Raw genomic sequence first — 18,131 nt, forward strand, 5'->3', positions numbered from 1 at the left:
TTTTCTTATTTCCCTTCACATTCCTAGGGTATCATTGTGGTCAAACTTTAATAACATGTATTCTCATAGATGTTGTTTTGTGTGTTAGTTTGCTGGCTGATGGACTGCAATATACCAGAAATGGAATGGTTTTAAAAAGGGGAATTTAATAAGTTGCTAGTTTACAATTCTAAGACTGTGAAATTGTCCAAATTAAAACAAGTCTATAGAAATGTCAATTTGAGGCGTTCAAGAAAAGGTATCTTGGTTCAAGAAGACCGATGACGTTCAAGGTTTCTGTCTCAGCTGGAAGGGCACATGGCAAACACGGTGGTGTCTGCTAGCTTTCTTTCTTTCTTTTTCATTCTTCCTCTTGCTTCATGAAGCTCCCTGGGAGACATTTTCCTCCTTCATCTCCAGAGGTCGCTGGCTGGTGGACTCTGTGGTTTTGTCATCCTTCTGTTGTGGCTCTGAAGCTCCGTCCTTGTTCTCAATAGGGACTCTCTCCGAAATGTCTCCTCCTTTATAGGGGTCTAGTAAACTAATCAAGACCCAGGTAGAATGGATGGAGACACATCTAATCAAGTTTAATACCCACAACTGATTGAGTCACATCTCTGTGGAGATAACCCAATCAAGTTTCCAACTTATAGTACTAAATAAGGATTAGAAGAAATGGCTGTCTTTACAAAATGAGATTAGAACTACAACATGGCTTTTCTAGGGTACATAAATCCTTTCAAACCAACACACTTTGCAATCATTAAGAAATTTTAATTAATACAGTTATCTTTCCAACTAGATTATAAAGAAATTGAGGGTAGATTCCTTTTTCTTTTTTTGGTATACTTCACTGGCCTCTGGTAAAATCCTTAATGCAGTAGAAATCAAGGTCAATGTTTATAACAAAATTAACATTCATTTCCTTCATGAGCTAAATGACCTTTGGATGGTAGATGTGGTTCATCAACCACCCATCCTTGTTCCTAGTAAAGACAAAAAATTCAATTTCTTAAAAACTTGGAAAATGGAGAAGGTTTTGGAAGGATCATTGGAAAACAAAACAGTTTGGGATGTAATATCATGTTGTTTTATTTAAGTGCATTTGAAAACTACTGATGTCAATAAAATAATTCAGTTGATAAAGAAAAAATAGGGAAAATCAAGCACTCCTTAAAAAATGAATTTTGATTTTATAGTTCAATATTTCTTTTCTTAAGAATTAATTCTTCCATTTTTACTATTAAATAAGCAATAATTAAAAGTAATGATATTCAGTGCTGATGAGAGTGATGGGTATTCTAATACACTTCTATTGGTTATGTATACTCTCTTATGTAAAAAGCAATTTGGCTGTATATATTAAGACTTAAAATGTTTAACTTAGACCTGAGAATTTCATTTAGGGATCTGCATAAGGAAATGTCAAAGTTTTGATTGATGAATATTTTCAAGAATGTTCATAAGTTTATATAATAGTTAAAAATTTGAAGTGCTTAACTATTCAATCTTACAGGTTTGTTAAATTCTGATACTGACTCAATCTTCCCGTTCTTAGAATCTGTGCTTCTTTATTACAGTGGCTCTCCTGTAAACTTTGTAGTAGCTTTGCTTCTCTATTCTTACTTTGTTGTCAGGCAAAATCTCAGCCCTGGAAAAACTCAACTGCTAGCTTCCTCCATGTCCATATCACTGCAATTAAGAATTACTGAAGAAAACCTTCTCAGTTAGTTTTCATTCATCTGGGCCCTCAACACTGACAATTCCATTCTCTTGTGCTTCCCAAACATTATTTCATACTTGTATTGGTTTGCTAAAGCCACTGGAATGCAATACATCAGAAATGGAAAGGCTTTTAAAAAGGGAATTTGTTATGTTACAAGTTTACAGTTTTAAGCCAGAAAACTGTCCAACCTAAGGCATCCTCTCTTGACTCAAGAAAGGCCAATAGGCAGAACACGTCTGTCAGCTGAGAAGGCACGTGGCGATCTCTGCTATCTTTCTCTCCTGGCTTCTCCTTTCAAAGCGCTTCCCTGGGTGCATTTTCCTTCTGTATCTCCAAAGGCTATGTGGGCTCTGAAGCTTTTTCCAAAATGTTTCCCTCTTAAAGGACTCCAGTAAGTAACCCCACCTTGAATGGGTGGAGACACATCTCCATGGAATCTACCTAATCAACAGGTTCCACCCACAATTGGGTGGGTCACATCTCCATGGAAACTAGCCCAACAATATTGAATAAGGGTTAAAAACATGGCTTTCCTGGGGTAAACAAACACTTTCAAACCAGCACACATACCTTCTCCAATCTTCTCATATTTCTGTCCTCTTTATTTTTCACTTTCCTTTGTGCCTCCCAGAATTTCAGAGGATGACATTGCCTCATACTGTATAGGAAAAGTAGAAGCTGTTAATAGTAACTCCAAATCTACTATTTACATCTGCACCAGCCACCCATCCTTTTTCCCTCCTGAGATGGTAGATGAAGGGTCCTACGTCTTATGAAAAATGAAATCTTCTGTTTGCTGGGACTGCTATTATTACTACTACTGACTGATTGGCTTAAAAAAACCCAGGAATTTATTGTCTCACTGAATTTAGATTCAGTCTGTTTCAGTTTGACCTCAGCTGAGTGGGATCTTTGGAGATCCTATTTCCCCATTTACAAATGAGTTCACACCTACAGAACTGGGGTTAGCATTTGAACATGTCTTTGCCATCTCCCACATCCTTCATGTGCACTGTGGATCCCATACTCTCCTGTCTTCTTTAAGACCTTTCTCGTGCAATTATTTTCCTTTTTTTCTCCATCCTAACCTTTTCTAGGTATTGTTCCATTTTCAGCATTCAAACATACCATAGGGCCTCTCATTCTTTAAAACAAAAAACAAATAATCGGTTTTCTTTGAAACACCTCTCTTTTTCTGTAATGCCTTTTTACAGCCAAGATTCTCAAAAAATTTTACTACATATGTTGTCTTTACCACCTTATCCCTTATCTTCTCTTATCCCCAATTTTATTTGGTTTGTACCCCAACCTCTTCACTCAAATTTCTCTGATTGAGGTCATCATGGACTCTGTGTTGTCAGATGCCATGGATTGCTTCCAGTCATCGTAACATGTAATCTCACAGCATTTGTTTATACATTGGACAATTTCCTGTTTTTGAAACTCTCTTTTCTTGGTCTCCTTGACACCACACTACCCTGTTTTTTCTCTTATCTGTCTGGCCATTTCTTTTTATAATTTGCCTAAAGCTTTATCTTTTTTTTTGACAACTGACATGGTTCCTACTGCACTTGTTTTCTTCTTCTACATACTTTTTCTAAAAAAGTCTCACTGTACTGATGTCATGGTTAGGGACAGGTGTCAACTTGGCCAAGTTGTGGTACCTGTTCATCTGATTGGGCAAGCGCTGGCCTGTCTGTTGCAATGAGGACATTTCATAGGATTAGGTCATGATCACGTCAGCTACATCCACAGCTGATTCCATTTGTAATCAGCCAAAGGGGAGTGTCTTCTGCAATTAGTGATGCTAAATCCAATCATGGGAAGCCTTTTAAGGAGGACTCAGAGGAGACAGGTTGCATTCCTGCTTTGGCTGGTGAGCCTCTCCTGTGGAGTTCATCCAGGCCATCCATTGGAGTCGTCGGCTTCGCAGCCTGCCCTGTGGATTTTGGACTCTACATTCCTACGGTCACGTGAGACACTTTCATAAATTTTGTATTTGCAAGTGTTCCCTGTTGATTCTGTTTCTCTAGAGAACCCTAACTAATACAACTGATGACATTAGATACCATCTATTTGTAATTGACCTTAAGATCTAATCTCCTGCCCAGGTCCCTTACTGAGGACCAACTGTTAACTTCTTCACTTTGGTGTCTCATGGACTTTCTGGTTTATTCTGTTCCCAGCTGAACTCTTGATTGTCCCCATCAGATTTTTTTCTTTACCAGTCTTCCCCCAGTTAGTAAATGGGACCCTAATTGCTTGGTTTCTCATGCTAGAAATCTGTGAGTGATCCTTAACAGAAGCTTTATCTTCCACACTGAATCCAATACCAAGTAGAATCCTGTTGATTCTACTTCCAAAATATATTTGGAATATGTCTGCTTCTCTCTTTACACTTAACTGACCTAATTCAAACCAATGATTCTAGCTCAGATTATTACAATTTATTGTCTCTCAGCTTCTACTTTGCTCTCCTGTAATTCATTATCTGTCTAGCACTTGAAGAGGTCTTTTTAAAATGCAAGTATGATCATGTCACTCCATGGTATAAAAATACCTTCATTTGGTTTATCATTGCATTTAGGATAAAATTCACAATCCTTAAATTGTTCTATAAGACCTGACTACTTCACCAGCCTAATCTCCTCCTGAACTATTCCCCAACCCCTGTCCTCTTTTTAGTCTCTAACCACACTAACCTTTCCATTCTGCAAACATTCTAGATGGTTTCCTTTGCTACTTCCCATCATCTCTTCACCTGGAATAATCCTACTCACCCTTTAGGCCATACCTTCAAATGCATTTCACAGAGAATCCTTTCCTGACCTCCCAGATTTGGCTGACTCACTATATTATTTGCTCTCATAGGACCGTTGTTCTTCAAAATAGCTATTCTTCTAATCAGAGATTTTCAATAATAGCTATCAGAATATTTATGTATGTAATTACCTGCTTAGTGTCTGTCTCTCCATGAGGGCCCATTCACAGCTGTGTACTGAGAGAGAAGTCTAGTGCCTGGGAAATATTAGGTTCTTAATAAAGATGTTTTAGAATGAAGTAGTCAGTAAATGACCATTGAGTCATTAGTGATCACATTTTATAATTACTTATGAAAAGAAATGTTCATGATACATGCTATATGAAAATAAGGAATATAAAACATAATTCCGATTTTGAAAAACATTGTCTATTTGTTTATTTCAATATAAAAAAATCCTGGAAGGATTCCCTCCACCTCCAGATTTTAACATTTTTGGATAAATTCTAAGTTTTAAGTTTATACTATTTCTGGATACTGAGATTATAAGAGATCTTTATTCTTTATACCTTTCTGTATTTTCCACATTTTTCCCATTAAAACTTCATTTACTTTCATCATTATAAAAAGTTATTTAAAAAGAAAAAATTCAGTTGTTTGTACTGTGTTCAAATGCATGCTGATTTTAGATCCTTTATATTATTGCCTTTTGCTTCCTTAAGCCTTCTCAAAACTCCTTTTATAAAAATACGATTAATCTTGCTCTAACACAGAACATCTTTGTGCTCAATGATCAGTGGCATGGAGGGGCTATATCTGCTCTAAAATAGGATGTTTGTGAATCACAGGGTACCAAGGTTTGTAACACTGATCCAACTAGCAAAAGTATTAGTTAGAGTCATTGAACAAAGACAATTTCTTCAAATATATTCAGTAAACTGCTCACTGGAATATGAACAAAAATTCCTTATCTTTGGGAAATGTATGGCTTATTTATTAGAGCAGGTTCTTTGAGAAGAGACACAGGTAACAAGCTGTGAAAGTCTTCATCTGTTTCATTCTTTACAGTACAGTGCTCAAACATTTAAAAAGAAAACCCTCATTTGCAAAGTTACATTGACATTGTAATTTTTGCATATTTAATAAACCTTAGCTACTTTAACTGAAAAGTGGAATTTTTCATGGAATGCTACCCTTTTCATTACTGCATACATCTTAGATTTAATTTGCCATGGGACGCATCAACCTTGGCTCTTGGAGACAAGGTTAGAATCTGTAGTGCATGAAAACGAGCTCTTCCAAACACTTTTTTTTCTTTCATTTGCTACACGTTCTATGCCAGCTTTGGAGAGAACACAAAGAATGAGAATGGTCCTTTTCCTTAGCTTGCTAGAAAATTATTAAAGCAGATGCAAATATTTTTCTTTATATAATAGAAAGGACAGCATTTCTCCATACCCCCTTAGAATGCCAAGAAGGTAGGGTTCTCATAATATAAAGCAAAACAGCAACTGTGGAGGTCTTAAATGTTTTGAATAAAACTTATTGTTTTATGTATGATCTTCTGATTTTGTTAATTTTTTGGGGGGGGAATAGAAATTTGGACTGGCCTCTTTATTACCCCAAATTATTTTTTGCTTGATGCCGAAAATTCTAGTGCTATATTGAAAAATTTCAGATGTATATTAAAGCAACCTTTTTGGTCAAATTTAAGATATGAAAAAAACCAATTCTCTAACTGATATTCCTTTTTTAATTGGGAAGAAAGATAAGTTATCTGTGCTATGGGGACACTTATCAACCATATAGCGATCTGTAGGATACCAAAAAATTAATAAGCTTAGCTTTCCTTGAAAAACTTATATTATGATTACCCTGGAAAGTATGATTTGATTGAGGCTAGAAAAGTTTTATACAGTTATATAGTGAAGACTCTTTTCATTTTGTGTTCTATCTGGTTTAAAGAGAAAAAAGCATTTATTGACGCATGTAACTGAAAATTCCAAGCTTAGCTCAGGCTTCAGACAGCTGTAGCTGAGGACTCAAACAGCGTCCTCAAGATTCTCTGTTTGCTACTCTCCCTTTTTCTTTTCCTCCCTTTGTGTTGGCTTCCTTCCCAGGCAGGCCAAACCCTCCTGCACTCTGCAGTCAGGGCAAAACTTTTCTCTTTCTTAAAATTCTAACAAAATATCTTGGATTAAGTTGCACTGGCCCCAATGGCCCTAGCTGGGGGCTGTGTGCTCAGCTCTAGGTGAAATCTTTCTGGCCAGTGGGTGTGAGGGTCTGAAGGGGCAGCGTGAGGCACAGGAGGGCCCAGTCCCAGGGTAGGACCCACCAAGAGGCATTATATGGACTGAATGTGGAGAGGGACCAGCTCGCTACTTGCTGTTCTGTGAATAAGGGGGATTTGACATGGCGCAGGAGAAGATTTTTCAACATATGAAAATTATAATGAATACCTATAGTCGGTCTCAGATTAGGAGATGAAAGCCTTAGAAGATATCAGGATTTTGAGACCATTGATGGATAGAAGTTCCTCTGATGCCCTGCATATTTGTTTTTTTGTCTTATTGTATGCTGTATGGTGGGGTCACGTTTCATTCTTTTTCCGCATGAGTATCCCATGATTAGAGCACCATTTGTTGAATTTTTGTGTGGTTGGTTTTTTGTTTGTTTGTTTGCTTGTTTGTTTGTGTTTTGGGGAAGTGCATGGGCTGGGAATCAAACCCGCGGCTCTCGCATGGCAGGCGAGAATTCTACCACTGAACTACCCTCGCGGGCCCCCCCCCCCCCCCCGCATATCTGTTTTTAGTGGAGGATAAAGAGGGGCATGCCCCTTAGACGCTACTGCTGGCGGCACTATTGAGCCGTCATTATGAAGATTGTCCCCTAACCAGCTGCGAGTTCCTTTTAATGGAACACATTAATTTTAGAACCTTTTATGAGCTAAGCAATGCGAGGCATTCAAAAAATAGCGGGTAATGAAACAGCAGGTCTTCTTGCTGTCCCAAAGATATGAGGTTTGTGGCATCTATAGTTGATCTGGGGCAGATTTTGGAGCCTGAACTCAAGGCTGCATTGGAGGCAGGTGGGGACTTGGAATGCTGTAGCAGGTTGTTCTGGTCTTGGAATTGGCCCGAGAAGTCTGCAGTGCCTGTAGACCTTCCAGGGGTCCTCTTATAAATGGAATGTATTTATAATATTATTTAAATGTAGTTCTTACCTTAGGCCCAGTATTGGGAAGCATGGGGAGGGAGTTATTTGTGAGTAATTATAGGATGATACATGATGTAAATAATCTTTTATGAAATTATCTTTGTAAATTATACTGGCAGTTGCATGTGGTTCAGCCTTCTCATTTCATATGTCCATTTGAATGGGTTTAAACACTGTACGTGAGGATGGAGAAGATAGTCTCTTAGGGCCTTCGCTGAAGCCAGCCTACCTAAGATCTTTCGGAGTCTCAGAATCCTGCCAGGGGTCTGAAAAAACGCTAGACCCAAGCATCTCTGCCTACATTGAGTTTTCTCAGGTGCCTCCCACTACAGGTGTTTGACCTTCTTGATCCATTTTGTCCCCTTTCCTTCAAGTTTCTAGTAAATAAGAAGGTACAGGGGTACTGATTGGCTTGAAATGTAGAGCCCTTTGATTTGTGTTTATCTTCATCTTTGAGTCTAGTATGAAGGCCATTTGTGAACTTCTAAATATGACCAAAATGAATTCTATGGCACCCCCCTCTGGTGGTTAGTAGGTACTACAATGATAGCATGTGAAGGTGGGATTATTGGTGAGAATCATTTCTGCCCATACTGATTTAACAGTGAAAAAATGCCATATTGCGTTAGAGAAAAATATTTAACGGTACTTAACGAAAAGGTTACTATGTATTTTGAAAATAAAACACTGCTTTTACAGTTTTCTTTCTTTGCTTATAGCATGGATAAAATGTAATTTATATATAATTAAGCATCTTTGTTGTTCTGAAAAGCAGTCATAATGGAAGAGTTAAGGTTGTTTGTTTCAAAAACAACTTTTAGAAAGAAGTCTACATTAGGAAGATTTTTAATTTTACCCCTGCCAGAAAATTATGTCACTCAAATAAGAAAATGAACATTTTTCCTTCAGCAAATTGAATTGTGGAAAATCAGTAAGGGCTTAGAATCTGGAAAAGAAAATAAAGTGTCAATTCAAGATATGATACGTCCTCCCCTCCATCTGGTGATAGCATTGGTGTAAATAAGAAATTGTTGAGCTGGATCATTTAATTGAAAAGCAGATGAGGCTCTTTCCCGCCGACTAGGGTCTATTTCAAGTTCTCATTAGCATAGGCACAAACGTATTGAAGGAACAAAATAGGTCAAGTGCAATTAAGTTCTCACGGAGAGGGCACTAACTTTAGCCCATGTCTTCCAAACTTTTAAAATTACCCCAGTGAACTAACAGTAACTTTTAATGAGACACGAGCAAAGAAAACACAGATTCTGTAAGATGGAAAGTCAGCTATGGCAGAGGAATTGCTCTTCTACACTTAGGTTTACTCCATTTGCTCTTAACGAAGCATGGCCACTTTCTGTGTTCCTGCATTTGATTCTACTTTCTGTATGTGCTAGTTTCACCTTCCCAGTGATAAAGAGATGCATGCATTCCAAAGAGATGAGTCAATAAAAGAAGAGAAACATCTTTCTGGTACAAGATTAAGAAAAGAGTCAGAAGGAACAGACGCAAGCAACATATATAGTTGAAAGACTAGTGAATTAGGAATTATTTATCTGGGTTAATTTAACGTTAGTTATGAGCCATGTGACCTTGGGTAAATTATTCAACCTCTTTTGCTCATTATATTCTCTATTAAACTAAAGTTAGATAATCTCTAACTTAATTTTACAATATGGTAAACAAATAAGTGGTTTTATTAATAACTGACAAACTTTCAAAAACTCATTTCAAGAATCAGAAACCTTTGTATAGAAGTATCATTTAAGAGCCATGACTTCTCTTTTCTTGGTGGTGGTGGGGTGTTATATAGTGATATGCAGGCAATTGTGAATCATGGTACAGATGTGCCTGCATTTACTAAGAGAAGAGGCTGAGCCTCTGAAAATAATGACATGCTACCAGGCCTCCTATTCCTAGCTTTCTTTGTTGGTTTAATTCCCTGGTGTAAGCAATCACAAAGTTAGAAATTGCATAGGTTTCATCAGGTTTTCCTTGTTTTATTTTAGCTCTCCTTTCTCTTCTATCTCAAGAGTTCCTAGTACTAGGAATAGCTAGCACCATTTGAGGACTGTGCATTTATTTTCATTTAATCCTTTTAAAAGCTTTATAAGGGAGGTATTATTATTATCATTAAATAGCTTGTCCAAGGCCACAAAGTTAGAGAAGTACAGTCAGGATTCAAGCCCCAGCCTGCTTGTTTCAGGAGCCCATCTGCTTCGGAGAAGGCATAACATCGCGGCTCTCAGCAAGAACAGCAGTAGACAATATCACCATGCTCATCACTGTTCCAAGTGCTTTAAATATACTCAGACATACAATCCTGACGGCAATTCTGTGATGCAGGTCCTACTGTTATGCCCGTGTTACAGATGAAGAAACACAAAGCGTGGTTGATCAAATTATTTGCATTCCCATTTAGATATGTTTTTAGTATTCCTCCACATTCCTGTGGGTGGGAACCCACTGTTGATAGGCTCTCTTAAAGATGTTAATTTACATTAAGGTGTGGCCCGAAAAACAAGGTTGGGTCTCACTTTCCATTCCTGGAGCCTTTTATAAGCAAGAGAAATTCAGACATGGAGAGAGAAAGCCAAGGGGAGGAGTCAGAAGCCAGAAATCAAAGGGAACTGGGAGAGAAAGGAGAGGACAATTCCATCTGACCAGAGGCAAGGACAAAAGCAAGGAACAGTGAGGATCAGCCACGTTGCAATGTTCCAGAGTTTGGGGAGAAAGTATGGCTTTGCTGGTGCTTCAGTTTTGGACTTCTCTAGCCAAAACTGTGAGCTAGTAAAGTCACACGGTCTAAGGCCAACCCATTGGGTGGTGTTTGTCATAGCAGCTCAGGAAAATTTAGACAGGAAGTTGGACAATTTTCCCAAAGTTAGCCAGGAGCTGGGATTTGAATCTGTGCCACACTCTGGGCTCTAGAAGACACGGCCTCACTTTCAAGCTGCCACAGTTTTGGGAGAACTTTGAAGGTGATTCTTGTTTTTTATGATAGCTGTTGTTCCTGAAACATTTCCCGAATTAGTTGTTCATACTGCCTTCCTTAAAGAATGAAGACTGCAGTCTGATGATGCAAAGGTGAAGGGAATTAAGTAGAAATACAGGGGCCTGGGGTGTAATGAAGGTAATTGTTATGGAGAGAGTGTGGCCAGGAGAGACTGCCAACGCAGATTGCAGTGGTGGAAATCAAGAATGAAGAGAAGGTACACGTTCCGGCGTGAAGGCATCTGGGAAGTTTTAAACTGCAAACCTTCCCCCACCCCCCACCCCAAGCCTCTGTAAAGCAATAGAAGGGAAATTAGTAGAAAGTGACATAGTGATAGGCTATAGCCAAAGTTTTGGGTTTGGACTAAGCTGAGTTTTTGGGACCTGCAAATGCTGTCTTGAGGATGGCTATCAACGGCTCTTGTCCCCTGTTTATCCGTAATGGGTGGTGTGAGCTTGGATTTTGGGGGATGCCATTTCTAACTTGAGGGCATAGTTTGGACCCAATTACTTTCCAGCCAGTGAGCTTCTGGAGTCATCCTCAGTGATGCTGAACACGCAGAGCAGCACAATTCTCACATTCTCTGTGTCATGCTCCGCTCAGGAAGGCGGGAATATTCTAGTAGGCTGTTGTTACGTTTGGCAGGAATAATTAGTAGAAAAGAGAAAAGATTTAGGGCAGGTGAAAGAGTTGACATTTTATAGGCCTTCAGATTTTATAGAATTTTAATTTTTTCCCAGAACCTGTCTATTCCCACCTCTGATCATACTCTGTACCAATACCCATATAGGCTTTTGTATTGGGCCTAGGAAGTACTTATTTTGGGGGGGGATTTCATGGACTGGAGATATCTAATAACCACATTTTATCCCCCCTTATTTTGAGTCCTTCTCAAAGGGGACTTGTTTTTAGATTGTAACTTGTGGTCCTTGTCTTTGAAGGAGAACATCTTAATGTTTTCCCAAAATATTTTTTGCTGAGGGGTGGGGGTGGAGAAAATGAAAATCCCAAAATGAAAATCCCAAAATTTGAATGGGGAAATTTTAGTTTGTGGGAAAGGAGGTGTCTCATCGAAGCAATCACTGTAAATTCATAGGGGAGGTGCTGTGTGTGGATACAATCCCAGGATTTTGTGGGTGTGTTTGACTGTTTGTGGGTGTGTTTGACTGTTTTTCTGAAGACAGTGGGGAAATACAAATATAATTCCCCATTGGGAAAAAGAAATCTTTTAGGTTCCAGAGTTCATGGTTCTGAACAGGCCAAAATAGGTAGAGGCTGCGGACTCCTGGCAGGGGAGTTGTAAGTGGGACTCTCTTGGCCAGCATCTGAGAATAGAGCCACAACATAAGCAACTTTTTATTTGGTGGGGGGGTGGGGGGCTGTTAATTTGGCTTAGTGGGAAGCTGTCTTCATGATGCCTTGGGAGAGTGTTCTGCTATGGCTGACTTCAGCTGAAAGAGTGTGGAGCCCGTCCGTGGATGGCCAAGCCATCAGGATGGGTTCTGGGAGGCAGAGCTGCTGCTGAGTTTTAACCAGGCCCTGACTGATATGGCCTAACTCCCTTTCCCAGGTACGTAGCACCGTACACAGAACCCACGTGGAGTTCGCTGTGTATGGGGCAGTGTTCGGTTTTATGCATTTTAATTTATTTAAGCAACGAGCCTATGAAGCTAGTGCAATCTTATAACCCCATTCTTAAAGATTAGGGAACCAAGGCACAGAGAACTTATGGGATTTGCCCAGTGGGAGCAGTGGAACTGGGATTGAATGCAGACCATCTGGTTCTAGAGTTAGTGCTTGCTCTTAATATACTTTGTTGTTTCTTGTAGAATAATTTTAGGAAACCCACATATCCAGGGAAAACTTTAATGCTAATTTCTTGCACCCATCAGGTTGGAAAATGTGCTTATATTTTTTGAAGCAGGCAACTTTTCCCATAGGTTTTGCTTTGTCAGGGGCTGCACTGTATCCATCATCCTTCCCTTATGTCTCCTATAGACACAGGAAAGGTGTTTTCTACATCCCAGTGGAACTCAGACCTCTGGGTGCCTCCCAACTGATTAAAAACAAACATCAAGCATCAAGAACTGGTTCAGAAGGCCTAGCTTCCATCAGACTCAAGCTCTTCCATCCATCTTCAGGCAGCGATGGCTCCTTTTGGGGGGGTGGTCACATTTTAACTTCGATGGGCGGTGATTACACTTGTAACACAAATTCCTTTTAGAAAACAAGGAAAATTCAGAAGTTTATTGACCGAAGTAGATAGTCTGGAAATGGGCACCCTAATCTGACAGCAAATGGGAGAAGAATCTGAGGCAGTGCTGCTGTCTCATAGACTGGCCCTCCATTTCTCTTGTTCTTTCCTTGCTGGATGGCCCAATCACGTGTAATTGTCGTGCATCTCACTTTATGTCTGAATAACGTTTTTGTGCCCTGCTTATGCGTTGCTACTGGGTTCTGTTTTTCCTCCCACCCTGGATTTGGAGTCTTCCCTGTAGAGAAGTATTTTCAGGTGCATAAGTAAAGTGTCATATTATAAGAGTGACTGAACAGAGTTGGTCTGGTGCCTGGTAACTCTGTTTCTGTCAATCATGCTCAGCTCTTTGATTTTAAGCCTCAGGCGCTCTGTCCTGTGAATGATATACAACAGATCCTCTGTTCTCCATTTTGGGGACTCTTTCCTCTTTGCATAGGAAAATGTGGTTCTGTCTCTGCCAGATGCATCAGGTTGGGTGTGGTAACTGATCAGAATTTCCATTTAGTCCCTCTTATGTTCTCTCCATCTCAGTGGATGGCACCACTACCCACCAAGCATACATGCAGGAGTCTCTTGGCTCTCACTTACCCTTGAGCATAGTCACTAAATCTTAGGGTCTGCCTTTTTTGCTATCTCTAAAATCCAACCCTTTTCTCCATTTCTATTGCTTTGTTTGTAGTCTGAGTTACCGGAAGAGCCTTCTAGCTCGTTTCTCTGCCTCCATTCTGAATCTTTCTTTTTAATTCAAGAAAAGTGAATAGACATTTCATTAAATCTTTAATGTTCTCCATCATTTTCTGTATAGTTAAAATGTTATGACACATTACACATGTCCTTTGAAGAACTGTTCCTACTCACCTGTCTTGCCCTGTGTACTTCTGTGTTCTCACATGAACTATTTGTATCAGTCATTCTGCCACTTGTAGTCTCTTGAACTTGTTTTGTGATTTTACACATGCTTTATTTCTCCCAAGAATACCTTTTTCACCTTCCTTACTCTTGATCTTCCTTGCAGACTCAACTAGGATGCCATCATTTATGTGAAATCTTTCTTGATATTCTGGTTTGATTTTGTTTTGCCTCTATGCCTTATTTCCAAAGCACTTTTACAAATGTACCAGCCTTTATTACACTACGCTGAAACTGCATGTGGTTTTTGTTTTTTTTTTTAATTAGCTGTCTTCCCGCCCATGCTGCAAACTTTTGAGGGGAGGGATAAGATATCAATCATTCTTCAATTCTCAGTAGTTAGCACAATGCCTGATATGTAGTAAAGGAACCCAGATCCTAGCGTACTGCCCATATAGCTGGCAGGTATTGCAGAGACTGTTCTCCAGGTGGGCTTAGTTTACCTGAGAGATCTAGAAATGAACCACCCTTGCTGCAACCAAGAGGGACTGATTGAAGGTCATTTTCTCTGAAAGGTGGGTGGCACAGCTTGGCTGAGGTTGCACTTGTCTTAGTGGGCCAAAGATTTGCATATTTATTGATCTCTAAGCATTAAGAGAAGAATCAGCATACATCTTGATCCTCTTTATCTGGGAAGGTGTATCCTGGACATGGGGGCTGAGACCCTCCTGGAATTGGTCATTAAGGGAACATTCGTTCCCAACTCACTCACTTTGGAGCTACGAGGTATCAAGGCTGGGGTTAGGTTGGACATAATGTCCAGAATTATTCTAAAGTTGATGAATTCCCCACATTTGTCTAAGGAGGCTGTGTTAATAATTGGAATGGACAGGGAGCTAGCTCTATTTGGGATTAGATAAAAGCTCAATTGCCAAGATTCTCTGAGTATTTTCGATGAGTTGGCTGGAGTTAGGGCCCCTAGAGCAGTTTCTGATTGAGACTCTGTATTAATTAGCATACATACTAAGTTGCTAGAATCTTAGTTCTTTAAATCTCAAAATATTGTTTCTCATGTGACCATACAAAAATAGTTGGGCAATTCAGGGTGGGTAGAGAGCTCTGCTCCCTGAGGTCATCCTTGGACTTTGGTTCCTTTTGTCTTGTTCTTCTCTATCCCCTAGACCGGGAGTCAGCACACTCTAACATGCATCAGAATCATCTGGGGCTCCTAGCACAAACTTCAATGGAAATAGAATTTAGCACCATGAAAACTTAACAAGGGAAAATAAAATGGAAGAAGTGTTGTTTTAACAATACCCAGAGATAGTTTCTGGCTCAGGTCCAGGGTTGACTATTTCTGTGTGGTTCCCAGACCAATTGCAACCACACTTTGAGAATCACTGTCTTAGAGTCTGGTGCTTGTCGACTTAGTTGGAGCTGGCTTGCCTGCATCCCACTGGTGTTCAAACTCTGGGGGAAGGGGGAAAGGAAAATAGCAAGGAGTAGATCACACCCACCTGTTTTAATGGCAAGTCCTAGAAGTTGTACATCTCTCTTCTATTTCTATTCTGTTGGCAAGGATTTCATAACATAAACAAAACTATCTGCAGAGGAGGCTTGGAGATGTGGGTTATATCTGGTGGCTGATGTTCCCAGCTAAAACATCAGAGTTTTATTACCCAAAGGTTAAAGAGGAGAAATACTAGTGACCATCACCAGCACTGCCCATATATGGGGGTGCATCTTCACAGATCATCCTGTACCCTGGGACATAGAGGCAGGACACCCACTACAGGTTCTGAGCAACTTATCCCAGGTCTCAAGAAATGCTCCGCAAGGGGGAGTTCTCAGACCCATGAACTTTGTTTATTTGCTATAGCAGTATAGCCCAAGAATATTGGTTTTCGCTATTTCTCTCTTCCCCCTCTTCCTTTTCCTCTCTACCTAAGACCTTTCCATCAATGATCCATTTTCTTCACAGCTGATGTTGCAGCAACTGCACTCTCGTTCTGCTCATGCTGAGTGCAGTTTTGATAATGGTTGGCTACTTGTGTAAGAATTAAATTCTTCTTTTTCTCTGGTGGGTAGCTGAACTCTTAAAACCTACTGCTCCAATTTGAAGCAAGACTTTCAAACTCATGAAATTGTTTTAACCTGCAAGCTTGCCCAACAGAAAGAGAGAAAAGAACTGCATTGTATGTAATAATAAATGGATTTTTGATACATAAGAAAAGAGGCTCCTAATGTGGGTTTCACCAACTTATGGGTGAGAGCGTATATATTTTCTTTCATTAAAATTCTCAGCAATAGAGTCTACATTTTGTCACCAGAATGAATGTGAAGGTTTTACTATCTCTGGGTATTGTTAAAGCAACATTTCTCCCATTTTATTTTCCCTCACTAAGTTTTCATGGTACTAAATTCTATTTCCATTGAAGTTTGTGTAGCATCATTCCCGTTAAAAGATATTTGAGAAAGATTCACTTAGTCTGTTTCTCCACTGCTAACCTACATCTTCATAAGCCATAAAAGCCCAGTCTAACATCATTCCAATTGAATTCCTTCTGTGGCTGAACGTAATTTTAAGTTGAACAGCATTTTCCTGCAGAGGGTGGTAGCTAAGAACTGAGCTTCTTAAGTCACAATGCCAGGTTTCACATCCTGGCTCTTGCTGTGTGTTCTTGGTTATTTTATTTGAGTTTTCTAAGTCTCAGTTTTCTCTCATTAAAATGAGTTTACAATATTACGTACTGTGTAGGGTTGTTGTTGAGGTTTAAATCAACTAATTCATGCAATAACATTATGCACCTAGCGGACAATAAAGGCTGATTAAATGTTAACTAATATTATTCTTAAAATTTACATATTACTTCTCCCTGCCATCATATATGTAAGAATCCAGAGCAAATGCCATTCAGTTTCCTCCTGATTAATCAGGAGAAATTTCCCTTTTAATGTGTTGTTGCCCAGTCTGGCTTTCCTGATGAGATGGTGGTGATGAAGACAAGCTCAGCCGCCACTTATTTCTACAGCCTTTGTGAGCTGTATCTGAAAACCAAAATGTGAATGGGGTCTTTTTCTGCAGAGCAAAAACACCAAAAATCAACTCTTAGAGGAGAATGCCGAAGGCAAGGTGGAAACATGTCCAAACGTGGTAACCATTTAAGACGAAACTGAAGTGGACTAATAGGAGCTAGAGTTAGAGGAGTTAGAGGCTCTTAGGCCTAGAGAAATTGAGGTGGCAAATAGGGGTGGTCTAAATTCAAAAGTGCCCATAGAGCCTGCAATGTGGATTTTCCATTTTTGAAGAGTGCAAACGCAGCGTGGGGCTGATCTCTTAAAAGAGGAGGAATGAAGACGTACACTGCTAAATTACATGGAAGCTGGAAACACAGCCTCTGCATCTGGGGTACCTGAAACCCAAAGAATGTGTTGGGAAACCCTTTTTTGGTATCACATTTCTGGTGGCACTAGCTCAGAAATGAGCCTTCCAGAAAAGCCAGTACTTCCCCAGTTGCAAGCTTTCTCTAGCTATCAGAAAGCAAATCTGTATAACAAGCAGAATTATCTAATTCCATTAATGACAGTTGTCCATGATTTCCTTCTTAGATAACTTGATGTTTCCATACCTGTGTCTCTTCTGTGAGTGTTGCCTTCAGATGGGGATGGGTTGGTCTCTCTGGTGCTGCTGCCCTCGGTCTATATATCCTCACTCTGTGCTCTGGCGGCACCTGTGACCCAATCCTTCTGCCTGGACTTGCAGGTTATTAATAGTAAGGGACCTATACATCTCATCCTGCAGCTATATACGGCTAATTACTTTTAACTTTTATTTGGGGGTGGGTATAATATACATATAGAAGACAGCAAGCACGTATCATAAATATATAGTTTAACTCAATTTGCACAGACTGAACATACCCATGCAACCAGACCTAGCTCGAGAGGGAGAGTCTCCTGAGAATCTTTCTCATGCTCATGGTCAGTAAGCATCCTCTACCTCTGTTGCCTCCACCAAAGGTAAACACTCCTGGTTTCTAACAGCATAGCACATGTGAATTTTGCTGTATTTTTAAAAAATACTTTATGTGAATGTAATCGTACATTATATGCTCTTTTGGGTCTAACTTCTTTTGCTTACTATTATGTTTGTGAGATTCTTGCAGTTTGTGGAGCTGTAAAGTATTCAGTCTCATGGCTCTGAGGTAGTCTGTGGTGTGACTACACAAGTTTATTCCTTCCACTGCTCATAGGAACATTGGCATTCCCATGTTATGGCTATTTTGAATAGTGCTGCTACATCTTTTTAAAACAGAATTTAAAGCTTTTGCTATTAACGTTGTGAAGTGTA

General features: G+C 39.6%; 1 long non-coding RNA gene across 2 annotated transcripts in view; it reads left to right on the forward strand.

Moving 5' to 3' along the window:
- LOC143655598 (uncharacterized) overlaps positions 1-18,131 on the forward strand; it is a 98,621-nt gene that overhangs the window by 66,340 nt on the left and 14,150 nt on the right. The window lies entirely within an intron of this gene.

The sequence above is a fragment of the Tamandua tetradactyla genome, chromosome 14 (genome assembly GCF_023851605.1).
Source record: "Tamandua tetradactyla isolate mTamTet1 chromosome 14, mTamTet1.pri, whole genome shotgun sequence".
Lineage (NCBI taxonomy): Eukaryota > Metazoa > Chordata > Mammalia > Pilosa > Myrmecophagidae > Tamandua > Tamandua tetradactyla.